Here is a 15,994-nt window from a genome sequence, read left to right on the forward strand (position 1 = left end):
AGAGCAGAACTGATCACCTACCCACAATACTGGGCCTTACACCCTTCCTTTCCTTGTTTGCAAGGTACCAGTGTCTGTTGCCATACCTGGGAAATTGGTGGAGGCACACGATGGAGTTGGGAGTCTGCTCCTACTGCTTACTCAGGAAAAGTTCCCATCAAGTGGATTGGACATTTGCCTGAGTGAGTGTTGCAGGATTCGGCCCATATGCTTCTCAGCTCTTATATTTGCATAGTGCAGAATATGCTTACAGTACAGTGCCAGTAAAACAAAACTATATACAGTAAGCACAGAAAAATCAAGAGCACAGTTAAGACCATTTACAAACAGCAGCTGAGCTCTGCAGCTGACATCCAGGCTTATCACACTGTCAGAGACCATGCTCTGTTGTGGGTAATATATACAAGACAATTATTTATAGGCAATTAGATGGAAGGTCCTGTAAGTGTATAGGTCTCTATTCTCCCTTTCCTAAGCCTATTATTTTCTTTTTCCCTATGAATTATTTATATTTCAACTCTGTGAGTGTGCCCTTTTTTTTTTTTTTTAACTATGGAAAGCATTTCAGGAGGCTGCTTTTGTGGAAGACACTTGTTCTTCAAGTGCATGCTCTGGTATTGTGTAAACACACTGCATATACCATATGTGGCCAACTTCAAACGAGATACTAGTTCATTCATCCTAATGAAGTGGAACGAGGACTCTTTTGTCTCCGGAAATTCCACTGATGTCTTATGAAGGAGGAAGAAGGTCTTCATCAAGATGGTGCAGATCATATCAAGAAGTGTATAAATTGCCCAGAGGATCATATTATATCTTTTCATAGACATATTTTCCTCTCTAAAAATTTAAAGTATGTTTTTTCTAAATCCATGGGATAGGACAGAATATTTCTTAATCCACAGTACATGATAAAACAGCCATGAACAACTGTAATATAATACATCTTCAATACAACTGGCCATAAGTATATTAGAAGAACCTCCAAACAATAATTACCCTATTACCGCACTGTGACTTCACATCCAATTTTGCTCACCTCACCGTACAAAATGGATGGAATAGATGACTTTTATATTTTTAATAATAATGAAATGTTCAGGATTTGATATAGAAACCTGGCTACCAAGGTAATAGGTACATATAAGAACCTATTTAGAATAGCTATGTGAATGGGAATTGCTGTTAAATTGCGATGAAATACTATAGCATATCAAACAATATTTGAAATCAAATAAAACTTGGAAGGCACTCATATTCAAGCCATAATCTCATTGTGAAGGAGAATTTTTCTGATGAAATCTGCTGTTTTAGACACCTGTGTAATATCTCCTTATTCTCCAATAAGGCCACCTATCTCGACTAACTTCAAATGACTCACTCCAGATTTATGCTTGTGCAATAGCAAAATTCATATGAATAGCCCCATTCACATGCTAGATGCTCTCGGGAAATGAAAAGCCAGTTATTTAACTTATAGAAAACTCCAGTCTTACTAAAAGAACGGTCTGAACTGGAGACACCTCCTTCCCCTTTAAAGAACAACCGCTGAGACAGCAGAACAGAGCCCCCATTTCCCCAACACCTTCACTTTAGGCATCTCTTTTCCATGCATTGAACTGATCGTTGACCTCTGAGATGGCAAAGTAAGTACATTATTTTATGATTTCAGAGAAAAGGTTAGTTTGTGGTAATGGCACAACAGATTTGAGTACAATTACTGGCTCCGATGATACACATTTTCATCACTTGTTAATCTTTCAGGGCTCAACCAAGAAGCTGTGTCAGTGAGTCCTCACCAAACAAGTAAATAACATCAACTTTTCCTCTGTCTGCTGCCTGGACCACCTCCATCAGCAAACACACACACGAACAGGGAGCAATCGGGCTCTCCTCCTGCTTTCTGCTCTGTCCTCCAGATAAATTGTGTTAGTTTACTGGCGAAATCTAGTTTGTATTATTGTTTGCACTTTAGAGTCAATATGGATATGGAAGAATAGGCTGAAATATATGCCTTGTGCATCATTAATAATAGCGTAGCCTCTCCGTAGCTACGTGACAATTCCCAAACACTTCATTTAACAGTAAGCAATTTATCATGTCTGCTGTATCATGACCAAGTAGTTCAGTATCCCCAATTTACAAGAAGCGCTGTTCTCCATGCCTATTTGTACTGCTTATATCAAGACAGACCAACAGTCTGAGTGCTGGCTTTCAACTCAGAAAATCCAGGTTCAGTTCCCCGGTGTAGCAGAAAATGATCTAGGCTTAGGTTTCCCCTATATAATATACAGATAAAAATACTTCCTCACTTTATCAGATGTCATGAGGATAAATGCATTGAAGACTGTAAGTCCCACCAGTACTACAATAGCCATAATTATCTCAAATAGATACGTGTAGTGCAAGTGCAGCGATATTTAATACATACCCTATGTGTATAAACCATGAGTCAGGGCTGATACAAACACAAGCTATGCTAAGGAGTTAAAAATGGTGCTTACTTGTCCGCTTTTCCCTGTCTTACTCTCCATTAAAGTTTGTATGCCAGAGATTGGTTTCGGCTCTCAGTCACGATGGAGCACGTCTGGTAACGTCAGTGGTTTTATCCCAGTCGTACACTCCTGTAGGCAGGAGCCCATTGTCTGGGCTGAGACACTCAATCTGGAAGAGAAAGAATAAAAGGGCCCCCGTGTGTAAAGTCATTCATTACAATTTGGAATGAACAAGGAAATCAGTGGGGTTGCTGGAGGTTAAGGAAGGGCAGAAATTGGTCTTTTATCATTCAAATGCCATAGGAAAAAAAAAAAAAAAATATAAAAAGCAACGGATCTAATCCTGCACATCTCTACTCACGTCTCCTGCCTTTATTCATTGCTAAGGGGTCACAAAGAAACAATCATGTACATTTGCAGGACCAGATGCAAAATTCATTTATAACAGAATTTCATAAGCAAGCAACTTCTTTTTCCTAGGATGGAGCTCCAATGAAATTTTGATATGACCTTTATATACTTTCAGATAAAATAAGATTATTTGGATTGCCGTCCTACATAAGTAAATTTTCTACACTAACTTTGAATTCAGAGACATGAGAACATCCCTCAGAAGTCAGTGAATATTTTTGAAGATTGGACCTGATGTTTTTTAAAGAGGAACTTTTTCAGTGTAAGAAAAAGAAAGAAGAATGATTACAAAGCTTTTGATACTGAAGGCGCATCGGATTACTGGAAAATGTGGAGTGAAAGTTGTTCTGAAATGCTCCAGCAGCAACTGTGTTTATTTTATTGTACTGGATACCCTTAGCTGTGATGACTTTATATGTAACATCAAGAGCATGAGAAGTTTTCATAGCTATCCTACAAATTGGAGTGAAATTGTAAGTAAGGCCATTTCTTTCAAAAATGCAGCAGGTGACATTAGTTTCTGAAACTTTTTACTTTCTCCGTGTCAGGGCTGCCCCACACTGCAGTCAACATCTACAAACAAGCATCCAGCCTTCAGATAAACACAGCAGGGAGGACAACTCAAAGCATCCTTGCTGATCAACGGTTCTTCAAGCAGGAAATTGGGCTCAACCAGGGGTTTCTGCACTTTCCTGGGGGGAAGCCAATAACCACTGGAGCTTGATTTTGCATTCACATCAACTCTGCACAGGACAATCCTCCCAACTATGACATTTCACCTTTTGCTTTCTTTATGCTCCCCACCTCACATGCCAGCTCACAAGGGGCCAGGGGATGCTCTGAAGGAGGGATGCTACAAAATTTACCATCTGTATCTAAGACGCTAAATAAAATAAAGGGTTAATCCTATAGATTGGTACTCAATCATGAGTATACCAGGGATCAAATGGTCCAAAACCTGGACTTCTATTGTATACCACTACTGCTAAACCCCAGAGGTTGAATTTTTGCTGTCGCATTTTCACATTTAGCAGTTACAGCTTTAGAGAGTGTTGTTTAACTGGTGGGTTTAGGATTTAGTAGACAGTAGTTTTTTAAATGGTCTTTTTTCTTGTTTGAAATCCCCAGATATAGGCTATGTTGCCTGTTAGGCTTGATCATGTCTGATCCAGCCATTTTCAGAGTGCAACTGGGTCAGAGGATGGGTTCAGTCATTTGCAGGATGAGAGACTAGAGTCTTAATATGCTATTTAATTTATCCTATTGGGCTGGGTAAAGAAAACCATCAGAAAAGGTTTCATGAGCCTATTGGGTCGGATTAAGAAAAGCCACACAAATGCCTTTAAATGACAATACACAAAGGAGTAATGGAGCTAGTGACAAATCTGCCTTCCTTTTCCTTTCCCTTTCCCTTTTGAAGGAGTAGCTACCCCATTTTACTGTGAATCTACCAAAGACAGAACAGGATTTAAACTCACACCTGAAGAACAAAATGAGGTACTTCGCTTACTTTTTCTCTACATCTCGATGCAAAAGTGCCTGACACATGACATCTGTTAATGAGGGTCATAATCCCCCCATCCTATAACCCCATACTAGTAGTGCTTAGACCCGACGGCCTCTTTTCCTAAAGAAATAAGGCTTTTATAGGAGTGCTGTCTGTCCATCTGGCTCCCCATCTGTCAATCCTGCACCCAGCAATATATTCTGAACCTGGTGGCTAATTTCACCCAGTTCTCTAGAGGGTCAAAAGCTTAAAAGATATAAATATCCCACATTTTATGAAAATCAGTGGTGTGGGAGAGAACAACAAAGCACAGCTCGTTTGAGTGAAAGGCGGCGGTATAAGCTCGTTAGCTAATTGCTTGGCTCAGGCTGCCAGCTGGCCAGTCAGCACGTGCAAACTGGCCAGCTCAGCTACCTGTTAGTGACTTCTTGGATCTTCACACAATGCATCTGGCCAGCCAGCAAAGGAGGAGAGGAGACCTTTGTAGAGGTAATATATATATATATATACAAGGGTAGACAAAATATGGAAATGAAGATGTGTCGAAGACTGAGGTCGAAGATAAAAACATATTATTGAAGTGGAGAAGCAAAGGAAGGATGGAGTGTATAACGTTGTGGAGAAGGTACTTGTGATTTAAATTGCTAACAGAGAAACTTTGTTCCTCCTGTGCTGGAGGACATGGCTGAAGGCTCCAGGGAGGCTTTAGAGCCCCTTCCAGTCACTAAAGGGGCAACAGAAAAGCTGGAGAGGGACTCTTGATCAGGGAGTGGAGCCATAGGACGAGGGGGACCAGTCTTAAATGGAAAGAGAGTAGATTTAGATTAGATATTAGGAAGAAATTCTTTACTGTGAGGGTGGTGAGACACTGGAACTGGTCGCCCAGAGAAGTTGTGGCTGCCCCATCCCTGGAGGTGTTTAAGGCCAGGCTGGATGAGATTTTGAGCCACCTGGTCTAGTGGGAGGTGTCCCTGCCCATGGCAGGGGGTTGGAACTTGATGATCTTTAAGGTCCCTTCCAACCCAAACCATTCTATCATTCTGTGATTCTCCAGTAAGGACTTTCCTTCTCTTTTATCTTCAGAGCCTAAGAACACTCCTGTTAAAGGCAAACGTCTTCATAATCCCATAGCTTTTTTCAAATGTTTACCCATAGAGAGTGGTTAAGGAAGGAAGAGAAAAACAGGACACGAACAGAGAACAACCTCTGGAAGGAGCCCTATTATTCCCTCTCCACAACCAATAAACAGAGGCACCAGATGACAAATTGGATTACATTTCAAAAGTTCAGTTTAAAATGCTCTTAGTAAAGGCATGCAGTAAATTTACCACACTGTCAAAGTCAGAGCGTCCAGTCTCCAAATCTCTGGTGCAGGAATTTCCCTGCTGTACGTGGCAGCGGAGCTGCTCTGCTCACCTCCGTGTCCAGCTGGCAGGCGCTGTGCTCCAGAGTGAATTATTACCCATGGCCCGACAGTAGAGAATAAAAACCTACTTCTGGCTCAGTCCTACCATCAGTTAAGCAGATCACGCTGCCATTCCTCCTTCAAATACATTTGGTCACTATTGAGTACCTTTACACTCCCAGAACAGTTTTCCCCATTTCTGGGATTCTGTGATTTCCCTCCTTCCCTTATCCCTTACATTCCCTTCTGTGTCTAACACACACTCATCCATAGCATAAAACATAAGGCACAAACATTCAGGACAGACAGACACCTAAAAAATCAGCTGAATTCAGGATTTCCAGTGTCAGATGATAAGGCGCCCAAGCTAACCTACTGATAAAATATGTGGTAAGCAAACCTTGTGATCTACACAGATAGCTTAAGCTTCTGCAGTGCTAATTGCTATTACAACCTTAAGCTAATATTTGAGCCTTTCTTTTGAGCAAGGATGTGTAACAATTAGATTACAGGATTTGAGGCATTACAAAAAGAGATAAAAGCAGCAGTTTCGTCATGGTATGCGGTATTTTGTTTACATAGAGATAATAGCAGTGATGATAATAATAATATTCATAATAACTATTCTATTTAAGTCCAAATCCTGATTTCAGGTGCATCAGATCAGATCTGGAATAAACCACTTGCCTGCAACAGAACTATCCCAAATTCATTTGGGATGAAGCATGCAGACCTCTAGTCAGGGACCGTTCTGCAGTCGCTGAAGAGCCCAGCATGGTGCATGATGAGCTCTAGCTCCTCAAAGTAGTAAATAGTGACCCAACATTTCCGAAGTAGGGCCTGAGCTTGGATATTTCTCTGTTCTTGTGTCCTAAGCATTTTTGAGAGCTCTGATGGCATCTATCGCACCCTGGTCCTGACGAATGTGTGGTAACTCCAGCAATAAAAAGGACCTCTGTTTTTTTGCTCTCCACCATCCTTATGTTTTCTTCTCACCCCCCATCCAAATGTATGTGCATATGTAAAAACACAATATGCTCAAATACAGTGATAATGCATAGCATGGAGAAAAAACAAGCACTATACTACAGATAAAAAACAAATCACTATAGCACCGTGCCAAATTTAATACAGGTTATGTTTTACTGGGCTTGGATCAACACCTTAAAAAATTTCTACACTTTATTAAAAAGAAAAGGCATCTTGCACTTTTTTAGGGAATATTTTTCTATTGCGCAATGGAATTTTTTTATTTCTTCTCCTAGGCACACATGGCAAAAAAAAAATCACCCCATGTCCATAACAACAAGCAGCTTTTCTGATGAACCATAGGTTTTCTTGCCTCAGAGACAAGTCAGCTTACACAAATGAGCATTTGGTCCCTGAAACTTTTCTGCTGTTGAGATCCTGGAAAATAAATTACAAATACCCCTCTTCACCAAAACCAGAAATGGCGATTTTTCTCTGCTTTAGATACTAAAATCAAACTTCCTAACCATAAGAGTTTTTCAAGTATTTACCACCTATGTCCTGGAAGAGGGAATCGGTCACACAAAGCAAAGCAATTGTGTGTATCCACTCAGGAATATTAAAAATTCTATTACAGCATTAAAGAATAAACATATCTGCTAGCAGCGTATTTAAAGTAACTCCCAGCAGCTGAAAATCATAGTCACACACAGCAAACAAGCAAAGCAACTTAACAGGAAAAGACAAGTTTCCTTGTTTCAGCAAGCCCTCATTCCACTTATAGACAGTCACGAATACGTAGGAAATCTAAAAGCAGGCAAGGTAGCCAGATAGGATGAGATTTTTTCTTACCCATAGGCACCAAGGTCCTTTAAGAGAATTGCATCCTGCAGACTGTCGATACTTGGTTGAAAACTTGAAAAACAGGTTTTAAGCAAAAACTCTTTTGAGAATTAGATTCAGACTCAAGAGGCTAAAAGCATCACTTGAAACAGCCGGTTTAATTTATTCAAATAAAAGCCACATAGCTCAAGGACAGGTAAGTAGGTAAATAAGCCATCACCAACCCCTTCTTGGCAAAGAAAGGTACCGTGAAAAGCCTGCATTAAAGTAGATCTCAGCGTAGGAAATGAAGGAGCCTCAGGTACAGACTTTTGATTTATTTTTTCTGAGCGTGGCACAGGGGAGCGTGCACTGGCTCAACCTGTTGTAATCGAACATGTGGGTTGCTAGTTGTTGCGACGATATTGCAGCAGCCTCTTCATTAAGGAGGCTGTGTCTTTAGCAGCGAAGATTAATTTCCTACATATGAAATCAAGACCTTGCCAGTGCTGCTGTTACTCTCTGTTGCTCTTTTCTCCCCCCTTCACCTCCTTTTTTTTTTTTTTCTTCTTTCTTTCTTGTAGCAAGCAGAAGGAATGCAGTGAAGGAAGGGTTGGTACTGTATGTTTCTGATTTGCTGAGCTGACAATCCTTTTGCTACTTGATTTCACTTTAATAGGATCTTCTTGTTACCCACCTACTGTAGCTCAGCGTGGAAAATCCGTGCATCAAAAGGTTGAAAGCTTGAGGCAAAACTGGCCTCCCTGCAGCTCTAGATGGGGTGAGGGAGAGACAAAGTCATCTGGTTGCTTTGCAAACAGTATTAAGGCAGTTCAGGGAAGTGTAGGTTAAGGACATTATCTTCCTCATAAATTAATCTCCAGCAGGCTTCTACTTTCTCTAAAGGCAGAGAAGTTAAAGGAAGAGTCAAATATATTTTGAAAGTGTATAACTGTCAAGGAGAACTGGTCAAGGGATTTCTTCCATCTGAGACATGAGTGCATTTTTGTACAGGTGGTGTAGGCATGTGTGTGTGTGTACACCCAAAAGGGACCCTGTGACAGAGAGGTATGAGCATGACAAACAAAAAGAGAGGGGGAAAAAAGCCCCCAACTATGTGTCTGGGCAACCTTCAGCAGTGTGTTGGTGTGCAGGAATATGAGTGTGCATCCTCACATGGATTCACTTGTAGGCGCTCTGGGACCACCTGTGCAAACCCAAGACCTTTTGAAGGTGTCCCTCCATCAACCCTGCTGACAACTTTCAGAGAAAAGGGAACACAGTTTAAAGTAGCCTCTGGAATAGAATATTAAAACCTTACACTGAAAAGCAAAACTGCATCTGGGACTTAAAATCCACTGTTTACCTAAGTCTTATTGCAGGGGGATGTACGTGAGAGTCGGCTGGGAGACACCTCACTTCTTGATCCGGGGGAAATGGGAGTGTAGGACCATTGCGGTGAGGAACCAAAGGGGATTAAATTAGGCGTTTGTGTTGGCGGGGGGAAATTTCAGCTCTGCAAACACAAGACCTGACATTTTTCCCGGCTGCTCTGCACAGCTGCAGGATGGAACACGCTGGGAAGTGCGTGTGTACCACTTCCCTCTGCTGGAGGCAGCCCAGACTGTTACCTGCCTCCCTCCATCCAAAGATATTTCTATAGGTACCGAAAATGCTCCAACCCCTATCATCCGGCACAGCAGTGATAATGAAGTGGTCACGAATCATTTCAGTAACTTTCATTTATATAAAAATCTCGGTCCTGACTGTGGGGTGGAACAGAACAGCTCTTGCAGCATGTGGAAAAATAATAGGACTAGAGGAAAAGGATGTGCGCTGCAGAGATGGTTTAAGCTGAACCGACGTTTCGAAAGGAGCCAGAATACCACAGCCTGGACATGTAGCACTTCTTAAAGGAAGAATGAACTGTCTGATTGCTCACAGCTTTGCACAGCCACGCACATCCCCCCTGCCACCAATATCCTCTGCAACACCAGTCAGGGAGTGCTTTGGGGTTTTTTAATATACACTCATCCATAGAACCATGCACTGATTAGGCTTGTTTCGGGGCTCGTGCAGGATCACAGGTCAAGGGAATGTTGCGGGCAGAATAAATTGGAAGAGAGAAGACTCTGCAAGCTGTCTTCCCTGCTCCCCTCTTGCATCATCTTCAGGCATTAAAATACCGAGTGTGACACTGTATAACTGATAGCTTTCCCCACGTATCCTTTACTATACATTGTAAACATCAGTGGGTTTATGTCCAAGACCAGCTATAGGCTGTAGAAGTGTATAGTCCAGATGGAAACTGATTATTTTTCTCTCTCTCAAATGTGCAGAACATTTCCTAATGTTTAAAGTGTTATATCTCCCCTTCAATAAATACTCATGGCTTTCTCCATTAGCCTTGTGGGACCAAACCCAACTGGACCACTACCCTTGCAAGCCCACTGACTGCCACAGACTGTAAGAGTACAGGTAGTGGGAAAGTCCTGAAAACTCAGGGCTGGGCAGCAGCTTCTTCATCTCCTGTGAGTGTCCTCCTGATACTCTGCCATTTTGCTGATCTCATCCCTGTCATTGCACTCTCAGGAGTGTTCCTGTAAGAGGAGTTGTAACCTGGTAGCACTTAACCATCAATACCCTAAATACTATAACGATATTTTTTTTTAAGAGCCAGAGAGCCATTGCAGGGGGACACAAGCAGGTTTCCCAAGAGGATACACAGTTGAAGAGAAAAGCTCTACATTTATTACAAAGATACTATCTATTAGAAAATGCAAATAAATAACTAAATAAAAGGCAAGCTTATGTTTCTTTCACAAAACTTTCTTGTTTACCTACAAGTTTCCTCACATATAACCTGATTCTGTAAAAGGCGTGTATTGTTCCTAGCTTTCCTGCAGTCTCAGTGGCTGTAGACCAGCTGACCATGCTGCCTCCCATCACATTTACCCACACCACTGTGAAACGAGATTTCTCTGTGCTTCAATTGTAAACACAGCTTCAGCAAAACATCACCAAATGCCTCTTTTGTATGAAAAATGAGGAGTGAGGAAATATGTGGAGAGATTCCATCATGTCGCTACTTATTTATTTATTCTTAAGGGGAGAGGGGTGACATTTGCCTCACAGACTGAATAATGACACTAATCTGAACCAGCAGAGATGCTTGTTGCAAACAAGGAGAATAAAGCTGGCCAGATTCTTTCTTAAATAAGCACCCCAATAAAGCTGGAAACAAAAAGGAAACAAGTTTTCTGTGCCTCACATGTATGCACCTACATCAGCATTTAACTTTGCATCAGGAGGATGTTACTGAGGCAAATCTGTTGATGGTTTCCACTCGGCACTAATTGGTTTGTATCTCAGAGTTGCCTTGGAACAAACTGGATCCTTTTCAGATAGAAGTGAAGGGGAAGGCAGGCTTCAGAAGCTCACTTAACATCTTCCAGCCACTGATGAGCATTTACTTTATGGGACTGGAGTAGAACTAGCTCAAACCAACACACCAAAAAAAATTACAATGGAGATGTCAGGTCTTCAGAATCAACTCCTTCAGTCTATGAACCTACTTCTGCTATGCTGTACTATGTTCCTCATGTAGCTGTGGCTCAGAAAACCAGAAGTCAAAGTGCTCTTCTTCAGCCAAGTGCAAGCATGAAGAAAGCCAAGTGATAAAAACCCAAATGACAGCCTGAGGGACGTATGAAAGATGATCCAGCCCAGGTCAGCCCAAGGCATCCTAGGCTATGTCCACACTGACATTTCGACAGAGATTAGAGGGCTATACTAGTAGGATAGATCTTGTTATAGTGATGGAAGAAGACAGCTGAAAGAGACTAAAACCATGATATATCAAGATATTCTTAGATATTAAGGCAGAATTCCTATTGATGATCTATGACACAGACAGCAGTTGTCATAGAAAAGCTATTGAATCAAAGTGGAAAAATCAGGGAAAGAAAATGATGATCTATCTAAGCACCATCTCACCACTTAAATCCTTTGCATCTGAATTTCAAGAAATTGCACAATGGCAGCTGTGCAAAACAGAAACTCTGGGTTATTAGCTCACATTTGAAAATAACGACTAAATTTATCCCATGTACAACTGCACTGAAGCCAAAAAATTACAGAAACGAGGTTAATCTGCAGTGGCCATTCATGCCTTCAAGATTTAAATCTCATTGGAAGTGTGGAAAATTAGGCTTCCACTTATTGCGTCAAATTGATGACAACCTCCATAGGCACTTCTTTATTCATATGAAAAGAGAATAGAAAAAAATGAAATAAACAAGAAGGTAAAAAAGAAAGAGAAGAAGAAAAAGAAGGAAAAAATGGAAAAGGGAAAAGAAAAGAAAAAGGAAAAAAGAGAAAAAGATAGCTAGAAGGTTTTAAGATGTGTATTAAAAGAACTGCTCTCTGAATGAATAGGAAACAACAGATTGTCTTCTTTCTCCCTTCTTCTTGATAAATAAGTTCTGATTTTTTACTTAAGCAAGGAAAGCTATCTAAATGATAGAGCATACTGATCACAGTACAAATGCTTTATTTGCAATAGCATTTGGTCCCTGTCTGATATCCCTAATTATTTCCCATTGTATGCATTAATTTGGCAATGAATGTCCCTGACTTTAGGGTGTGGTACTGAAAAACACACTAACATTTAAATTTCTCTAAATAACTTTTAAAATGGTTTCCATCCTATTTTCCAAGCATTCCCTGTCCTCACTACTCTCCCTTAACCAGGAAAAATAACAGGTATATAAAATAAAATCATAAATGGAATAGAGTTCAATGGTGACTTCCCTTGCAGAGGGAATGAAAAAGAAAATATTCTTCATCTCATTAGAGTGACCGGCTGCAACAGGATGAGCCTGAGCAGGGACTGTGATGGTGGGAGGGACCTGAGGCAAAGCAAGAACTGGACCAGGAGCTTCCCAGGGATTGTCACATTTGGCTGAGGACTGAGAAGCTTGGCAGGGCTACAACCAGTCCATCATCCTGCAGGAGAAAGAACGAGGCCATCAGACTTATTAGGGAGGAAACACTGACCTTAATTTTGTTTACAAAGATGCTATTCCTTCCTTAAGTTGATTAAAAAAAAAAAAAAAAAAAAAAAAAAAAAAAAAAAAAAAAGAGAAAAAGAAAAAAAAAAGACCACAAAACAAAAAGATGCAATATTTTTTGTAGAAGTGAAATGCAAAATAATATAGCATATGTTTACCCACAAGTGGAATCAGTTTTGGACTGCATATGTTAATGTACAGCAGGGGTGTAACCAGAGAGGTACTGTAGCATCCATGGCGACCAAGAGGGGTCACGATGCTCACGGAGGTCTGAACAGAGGATACAATGGTGAAGTTTCAGTCCTTAGAGAAGGCATTTCTAAGCCTCAGTTTCCCTCATCCTGAAAAGTTAAATGCTACATGCTTTCTGAACCTTTCACAGATCTTCGATATCCTCTGCTAGATAGAAGGCTGATTCTGCAAAAATATTTAATACCGAATGTTTTGCCATCCACAGGAGAGTAAAATTTTCAGAAGAACCACACCATTTGACCACCATCTTTGAAGAGCTCTATCAGATCTGCAAACTGCAAGAAATATTACAAAGCTAAATATGACTTCACTTTTCGTGTGGATTTAGGCTTTGCACAGTAATATGTGTAAGGGTCCCTCTGCTCCGGACTGGGCTTTTCCTGCAGGTTTTTTCTGTTCATCTTTGTCTTGTGCTTTGCTCTGTAGAACAGTTTGTGATGATTTATAAGCAATCTATGCAGAGGTAGGCCCAGCTGAGAATTATTATTACACTCAGACAGCTTTATGCATTGACGGAAGATAAAATACACCCATCTCCTTAATACTATATATACATTTTCTCTACGTATAGTATTAAAGTGTCCTTACTGACATTCTAACCATTCTAACCAGTAGCTTATATTTATACCTTTTTTTTTTTTTTCCTTTAGACCTACCACAGTAGAGTTCAGACTGAATCAAGATAGTTTTGTTTAGTTTTGTTCCAGACTATATAGTTTCTAACGTCTCAGGGACACTGCGGTTCAGAGCATAACTCTTCGGACCAGGAGCCTGGACAACTGCTACTGAGCAACTGTGCACTCAAGTCTTCTTCACTTCTTTGTAAACTGAGGAGAGCAGTGATTTGTAAAACTGCCTTGAGATCTGTGTCAGGCAGATGCCAAATGTAACTTTAAATATAATTTGGGCAGTTAACGGGGCTGGAGCCAAGCTCTTTCAGAAGCATATTTTGAAACAAAGGATGCTGAAAATCTCAGGCTCCCTCTCTAAGCTATAATGCTTTCAAAGCTTGCCAGATCATCCACATTGAATTCAGTGAGACAATTCAAGAAGGAAGGGAGTACTCTCGAGAAGGCAGGTGGCCTTTGCCACACTCTCTTCGGTCACAAAAATAACCAGAATGAAAATTAATTATTGTATAAAAGTTAAAATTGTTAAAAGACCACATGCTTCATCTAGCAGAGATCCAGAACTTCAACAAGGATTTTGGGCCACTTACAAAATTAAGAGTAAATATGTGTTCCTACACAGAAAAATATCCCAGCTATTTTTCTCCATCACCACTGATTTCTGGTTAAAATGTCCATTTTAACCAGTGCTGCAGTGCTGCTAAAATTTCTAAAGCAAAGTCACTGCAGCCCATTGTGAAATCTATTCCCCATTCTCAAGGTTCAACGACCGTTGGGTCAGTGCTGTTAATATGAATTTCTACGCTGATGCACCATAGTGTTAAATGACAAGGATGACACTATTGCTAATTTATGCAGGCACTGAAAAGAGAGCTAACCCATAATTTTGTTATGTTTTCGGGGCTTGACTTTTGTTCTAAATGTCAACAGGGTGTGCAAATGCCACGCAAGTCTCCCTTAGGACTTGGCTCAAGTTCATATACAGATATTTCTGAGGATGCCTTGGATTCATGAACTTAAAAAAACTCAGCTTAAATATAAAAAGGGAAAAACAACGTTGATAGATAATGTAAAAATACTGTGTAAACTCCTGAGAATTCTTATGGTTTTGTACTTACATTCATTCATAACACATACATAAACACACTTGCAACCTATGCACATAGGATTTCAAGATAAATTCATTGGCCAATTTTAAACAATCCTAAAGAATAAAGTAATTTTCCAATTTGCCTCATTGGATTACATTTCTAGCTCAGTTGCCTGGTTTTCCCCATTTCCCTTTTAATTAAAATTTAAAATAAAAATAGATGTTGAAAACTTCTTAGAGTGATAGGCCTGGAAGCTGTCTCTTCAAAAGAAATAATATATAATCACTGGGAGAGGAAACTCCTCCAGACTACTCCAACAGTACACCACAGCCTTTTTCTGCATGGTAATGCTTATAGATGTGAAAGACCTGATGACACAAAAGTTCCTATGTAGATCCCTCTGGGGCATGGCAAGTGCTGAATTGCTTGGCAAGGCTGAATGGAAAAATCTGTGCAAAAAGCTGCCCTTGCACTTGTTCATGCAAATAGAGGGCTTGTGTAGAACTTCACTCTGTGAAGATCTGGAAGGCAGAGCCTGTTCTTGACCAAGATGCAGTTATTTTAGATGTTACTGCTTCCCGAATGTGTGGAGACTGTGGAAAGGTTTGAAGAAGAGAGATTCTTGAAATAGAACCTCTCTGAAGGTCTCTTCTTTTGATAGCATTTTCAGATAAATTTCCTCAAGTTGCACCAGGGGATGTTCAGATTGGATATGAGGAAAAACTTTTACAGTGAAAGGGTAATAGAATGGGCTGCCCAGGGTAGTGGTTGAGGCACCATCCCTGGAGGTATTCAAAAGACTGGACAGGTTCACATAGTGTTTAGTGACATGGTTTAGTGATGTTTTTTTTTTTATCAGAGTTAGGTTGATGGTTGGACTAGATGATCTTAAAGGTCCCTTCCAACCTAGACAATTCTATGATTCTGTGATTCCTTGGTAGGGAGAGCCTGGGAAAAATTCAGTGAAAGGGTGAAAGAAGTTAAGAAATAGTCTAAGAATCAGGTAAACATAAGGATTAAGAATCTTAAAGATATGGGAAGGGCTATGAATATCATAGGAAAAGGCCTCTGGAGCACCAGAAGTATTGTTCCTTTTATGAAACCACAGGGTATTTGTCAGGCTACCAAAAAGAAAACAAGCAGAAAAAAAAACACCAAAAAAACCACCAACAACAACAACAAAAAACCACAACAAAAAGCAAACAAAAAACAACCAAACCCAAAAAGCTTTAGTGTAAGGCTAAAGAGGACAACGCTTTGTGCCTTTGCTCTCATAAGACCCCACCTGGAATACTGGGTCCATCTCTGAGGGCCCCAGCATAAGAAAGATATGGACCTTGT

The 15,994-nt window shown here is 40.4% G+C and overlaps 1 protein-coding gene across 1 annotated transcript in view; it reads right to left on the reverse strand.

Moving 5' to 3' along the window:
• TENM4 (teneurin transmembrane protein 4) overlaps positions 1 to 15,994 on the reverse strand; it is an 826,730-nt gene that overhangs the window by 682,142 nt on the left and 128,594 nt on the right. The window contains exon 2 of the mRNA XM_014941555.1: positions 2,505 to 2,664. The gene's annotated coding sequence lies outside the window, so the exon portion shown is untranslated. The remainder of the gene's footprint in view (positions 1 to 2,504; positions 2,665 to 15,994) is intronic.

This window comes from Calidris pugnax, unplaced genomic scaffold (genome assembly GCF_001431845.1).
Source record: "Calidris pugnax isolate Ruff unplaced genomic scaffold, ASM143184v1 scaffold99, whole genome shotgun sequence".
NCBI lineage: Eukaryota > Metazoa > Chordata > Aves > Charadriiformes > Scolopacidae > Calidris > Calidris pugnax.